The sequence below is a fragment of the Castor canadensis genome, chromosome 3 (assembly GCF_047511655.1).
Source record: "Castor canadensis chromosome 3, mCasCan1.hap1v2, whole genome shotgun sequence".
In the NCBI taxonomy this organism is placed as follows: Eukaryota; Metazoa; Chordata; class Mammalia; order Rodentia; family Castoridae; genus Castor; species Castor canadensis.
The window spans coordinates 50,166,557-50,172,879 of record NC_133388.1 but is presented as its reverse complement, the minus strand read 5'-3'; positions in this window follow the sequence as shown (position 1 = coordinate 50,172,879).

Below are 6,323 nucleotides of genomic sequence, written 5' to 3'. Positions count from 1 at the left end.
TCCCTATAAAAGAAGCCTCATGATCATCAGTTGAGAGTTCTTTGGGCTGAGAGAAATCTTAATAATTTAAAGAGAGAAAAATGCATACATTTTAGGTGTTTGGAAAGGGATTCTTAAGTTCCTGACAATCCAAATGCGTTCTTAGAGGCCTGAGAAGAATCGCTTGGGAATGTGCTGGATGACCAGATCGCAAGGAAGAAGGAATATCCAACTCGAATGCCACGGAGGTCTGGGGTCCAGTGTCCAGAACGGCTCACATGCTACCTCCAGACAGGCGAGGCGTAAGAGAAAGGATCCCTCCCTCAGCCAATCCCATCTTCATGTGGCTCTCCTATAGGAACAGGAGAGAATTTGTCTTAGTGCTCCTCAGGATGATAGACACTGAGGATCCACTTGTCAACTGAACTGGGAGCTGCTGGTCCAGGTGGTCCTTCCTGATCCTCCTGTCAGGGGTCAACTGTTATAGAAGGGCAGAAAAGCCCAAGAACAGGATACATTGCTTTCTAACCCCTTACTGTAAATTCCTCATCAAAAGTTCCTAACTGCCGTGTGCAACAGCTGGTGAGAGCTGGTTAGACACATCTCTTCCCAATTCCATGTTGTCTTCATATCAGTAGCTTGATAATGACCTTGAGGGGAGTATGTACACCACAAAGCAGGCAATGTAATGCTCTCAGAGCTTCCCTGCAGAGCCATCCTGAGTCACCAAGAGTAACTTTATCAGCACATCTTTGTTCTTACAGCAGAGCAGAACAGAGCCCTAAGACTGTAGCATGAACTCAATCAGTTTCCATCAGACTTTGAAAGCTTTTAGGTAAAAATAAAAAATTTGGATGATTATCAGTGTCTTGTTGAGAGCTCGCTGAGGCTTCATTAGCACGACAATCTTATTTTGTAGTGAAGCAGAGGTCAAGAATTTGACATTTGGTATGGTGGCCAACACAATGCCTTTGCTATCTCTCCAAAAAGATCTTGGATAGAGGCGTGACTCAAGCAATAGAGCAGCTACTTTGCAAGTGTGAAGCCCTGAGTTCAAACCCCAGTCCCACCAAAACAGACCCAGGATGGAGTGGAGTGGGTTCATTCTTTTGTGTTTCTTGGCTCTCTGGTTCCTCCTCTGTGATTATTTTGTGGTACTGCTTTTAAAAAGGTCTGCTGTGCATTTCTGTGCATTATTTGCAGACAATTCCCGAAGGTATGGAACCAACCTGAAGGAAAACAGATAGGAGAATGATTTAAGAGTGAGAAAATAACTTTGGAGGCTGGGAGTGCAGCTCAGAGTTAGAGCAATGGTCTACAAATGTGCAAGGCCTTCAGTTTAATCTCCAGCACCCAATTAAAAAAAAGAACTTTTCTATTTTCTTTTCTTTTTTTCCTTTGGCAGCACTGGGGTTGAACTCAGGGCCTAACACTTGCTGGGGAGGCTCTCTTACAACTTGAGCCACTTGGCCAGCCCTGTTTTTGTGATGATTTTTCTTCGAGGTAGAGTCTCATGAACTATTTGCTTGGGTCTAGTTTCATACCTGATAGGTCAGGTCCACCTGATCTATCTCCTGAGTAGCTAGGATTACAGGCATGAGCCACCAGTGCCCAGCTAAAGCTTTGATATTCTGTCACTTTGCCAGTTGTGTGTATGCTCTTCACAATGTTACAGAAGCATTTGTCCCTAGAGTTCAAATTCCAGGTGGTTTATAAATGCCTGGAATTTGTTACTGTCTTTTTTAGTGGAATTAGAGCAGGGAGGCCAGGATAAACCCACACAGAAATCTTAGCTTCCTTTCCTCCACCTAATGAAGAATAATATATGTTATGTATTTATTTTATTCTATTCTATTTATTTATTGTAGTACTGGAGTTTGAACTCAGGGCCCTGTGCTTACTAGGAGGTTTGTTCTACCTCCTGAGCCATAGCTACAGCCCAAATTATTTGTTTCAGACAGTAAGATTTTTATGTTTAGCTGGCAGTCTGGGTTTCATGAGTGCTTTTGGATAAGAGAAAATAAGAATGAATTTAACATTTTTTGCTTCATTTCAGTATTACTAACAGGGTGTTTTTCACATCCAACCTCTCCTAAACGTTTCAAGTAAAAATTTCCCATTTGCTTGTTACATTTACAAGACATATTGCAGATACAAAAAAGATTCGGAGTAACTTGACAAATATCCATGCATTTATCACTTAGATTTTAAAAATGTTAATAAGCTATATTGGGTTCAAGTATTTCCTTACTTAAGATGTTAGCTGTGCCTGGAGACTCATGCCTGTAATTTCCAGCTACTTGGGAGATGGAGACCAACAAGTTGGCAGCTGGAGGCCAGCCAGAGAAAAAAATAGAGATCCTAGCTCAATCAACAAGCCGGAAGTGGAGTGGTGGGGCACACTTATAATCCCAGCTACAGAGGAGGCACAGTCCGAGGCCTACTGAACAAAAATTTGAGACCCTACCTGAAAAATACCTAAAGTAAAAAAGGGTTAGCGGTGTGACTCTAGTGCTAGAACAAACACGATACCCTGAGATCAAACCCAGTATTGACAACGAGAAAAACAAGAAAGATGATATAGATACAATTGATGTCCTCCTTTGGGCTCCAGTCCAGACCTCTCTGCTCCCGTTGTTCCTGGGGGTAACTTTTATTCTGAAGTCCTTGTAGATCTTTTCCACCTACATCTTTATACTTCTATTATAATGTAGCTTCCCAATACATTAGTATTGTGTGTATTCACGTGTTTTGTTGGCATGTAGCTGGGCTGGTGGAGTGGCTTCAAGTGGACTGAGTTTAAACTCTGTGCTGCCAAAAAAAAAAAAAAGATTGAAAGTTTCTTTCTCTCATATTAGGATTTGAACTCAGGGCCTCACACTTGTTGGGCAGGTGCTCTACCACTTGAGGCCCTCCACCAGTCCTAACTGTGGTTTCCTGTTTCATTGTATGCACATACTCTGATGTTGTCATCTTTGTGCATGTGTTTGTACACAGTACTAGGGTGCAAACCCTGGGCTTTGTGTGGGCTAGGCAAGCACTCAGCGACTTGAACTATGGCCCCCAGCCCTTTTGTTTTTATTTTGTTTTCAAGTGGGGGTCTCCCTAACTTTCCCCAGGCTGGGTTGAATTGGTGATCCTCCTGTTTCCTGTTGCTGGAATTATAGGTGTACACTACCACACCCAATTTCTCATGTAGCCTTCCATTCTGTCTGTCCAGATTCTCCTTGTTCATTCTTTTCCCCCAGTAACTAACTAGGGGCACAGGATAAAGGAAATTATATATATATAATACGTATATATATATATATACATAAAACTTATATATACATATGTAAAATTGTACATATATATGTATATGGCAGTACTGGGGTTTGAACTCAGGGCTTCACACTTGCTAGGCTGGTGCTCTACACTTCAGCCACTCCACCAGCCCTGTTTTCTTTTGGGTATTTTCAAGATAGGGTCTCAAGATATATTTGCCTGGGCTGGCTTTGAACCGTGATCCTCCTGATCCCTGTCTTCTCAGTAGCTAGGATTACAGGTGTGAGCCACCAGCACCCAGCTTATATTTTCTTTAGTATTGGAAAATGGCTTATTAAAACAATTAGGTACTTGTCAGCTTTGCTGTGGATTTCAGTTATATGAGAATGACAGGGAACAAGGAGGAGAGGAGCTCAGACTGGAAGGAGATTTAAAACTGTCTGGTTCAGTTGCTGCCTACACGAATATTAAATTGTGCTTTTAAAACATCCCTTGCCACAAACTCATTAAAATGTAACTTAGTGATTTTTAAATTGACTTCACATAATTTATCTTTGACAACAATGTGCAAATTATAATCTCCTCCATGGTACTAAGGTCCATTTGGTGTCAGACTCTCTGGAGAAAACGTGTAAGAAGTGTTAGCTATGAAAAGGTACCAAGAGCCACGTGAGCCTTGGGAAAGGCCAACAAAACACACTGTGGTAACATTCTGGAAATAAAGTCCAGTGAACTACTCAGGGGAGGATCACAAACCGATGCCCTTTCAGGAGAGTCATACGCTTTAATTTTGTTCCATCTATGTAAAATCAACAAATGTGGCACTTAATGAAGTATCTTTACCTCTGCATAGTTTGACGTAGTAAATGCAATTGTCCTCTTTCATCATTCATCCACTTACAGATTCACCACAGCTCACAAAGGGAGAGCAGGTGCTCTGTACAAAGATGAGCCCCACAGACATGTTTTATACTTAACAGCAAAAGTGGAAACAAAGCATCATGAGATCACAGACCCTGAGCACAACTGATTTGTTCAGGGAGTCAGGGAAGAAGTCACCGGGCAGTGATGCTGCAGAAGGTGGAGGGGAGCTGTTGTCTAAACCACTGTGTTACTTCTTCTCTGGGTGCCGTGTGCAGAGCAATGACTGACATGGAAGAGGTGATGAGTACCATTTTACTCATTTTATGCTTTGCATAGTCTCTTGATGGAAGGCCAGCTTAGTCAGTCATTTTGGAGCTTAACATTTTTTTCCTTTGTGATGTTCCAACACGATTTTTATTATCAGAACACTACTTTCTCCTGAAAGCAGAAAATTAGAGCTTGAGTGTGCCAAAGCTCATAATGGCACAGATGTGAAAACATATTTAGGACATTTTGAGAAGTATTTAATGAACTTAAGAATGGATCTAGTACCCACACAAATTAATCACACATTCATTTTATTCAGAGGACTGAGAGCTAGAGCTTTGGCAGTACTGGCAATGTAAAAAAGAAATGCATGCACTTGCAAAAGTAGCCCCCACACAGCAGGGAAGGGAGGAACAAGCTGAGGCAGGGAGAGGATTTGAACCTATGCTTCCATAGGGAAGGGAAATGGTATCATATACAGAGCGATATGCATCTTCCTCGATGATGTTGACTATAAAAATCAAGCGTATTAGCAAAAAAGTAAACAAAATATGGGAGATAGAGGAGGGACGGAGGCAGAAAAGAGAAGGAAACAGAATGCTAGCAGTGCAGCAGCAGTGAAAGTAACAGATGGCAGAAGTCACTGAGGCAATGGGGCATTGAGGAGCACCTAATGTGACAGGGAAAATGTTGGCTCTGAGATAAGAGAACTAGAGAAAGTGGACAAAGGGGAGTGCCTTTGTCCATTTTCTGTTGCTATAGTAAAATACTGGGGGCTGGGTGGAAATTTTGGGTCACAATTGTAGCGGCTGAAAGGCTCAACAGAAGGCTCAAACAGCATGGCACTGCATCTGGTAAGGGACCCCTTGCCGAGGGATGGCATCATATGGTGGGATCATATGTGAGGGCACTTAGGTGGCAAGAGAGGAAGTGAGAGGCCAGGCACATTCTTTTTTTAAATTTTTTTTCTGTGCTTATTTTTATTTTATTTTTTCTTTTATTATTCATATGTGCATACGAGGCTTGGGTCATTTCTCCCCCCTGTCCCCACCCCCTCCCTTACCACCCACTCCGCCCACTCCCTTTCCCCCCCACCCCCTCAATACCCAGCAGAAACTACTTTGCCCTTATTTCTAATTTTGTTGTAGAGAGAGTATAAGCAATAATAGGAAGGAACAAGGGTTTTTGCTGGTTGAGATAAGGATAGCTATACAGGGCATTGACTCACATTGATTTCCTGTGCGTGGGTGTTACCTTCTAGGTTAATTCTTTTTTTATCTAACCTTTTCTCTAGTTCCTGGTCCCCTTTTCCTATTGGCCTCAGTTGCTTTTAAAGTATCTGCTTTAGTTTCTCTGCATTAAGGGCAACAAATGCTAGCTAATTTTTTAGGTGTCTTACCTATCCTCACCCCTCCCTTGTGTGCTCTCACTTTTATCATGTGCTCATAGTCCAATCCCCTTGTTGTGTTTGCCCTTGATCTAATGTCCACATATGAGGGAGAACATATGATTTTTGGTCTTTTCGGCCAGGCTAACCTCACTCAGAATGATGTTCTCCAATTCCATCCATTTACCAGCAAATGATAACATTTCATTCTTCTTCATGGCTGCATAAAATTCCATTGTGTATAGATACCACATTTTCTTAATCCATTCATCAGTGGTGGGGCATCTTGGCTGTTGCCATAACTTGGCTATTGTGAATAGTGCTGCAATAAACGTGGGTGTGCAGGTGCCTCTGGAGTAACCTGTGTCACAGTCTTTTGGGTATATCCCCAAGAGTGGTATTGCTGGATCAAATGGTAGATCAATGTCTAGCTTTTTAAGTAGCCTCCAAATTTTTTTCCAGAGTGGTTGTACTAGTCTACATTCCCACCAACAGTGTAAGAGGGTTCCTTTTTCCCCGCATCCTCGCCAACTCTTGTTGTTGGTGGTGTTGCTGATGATGG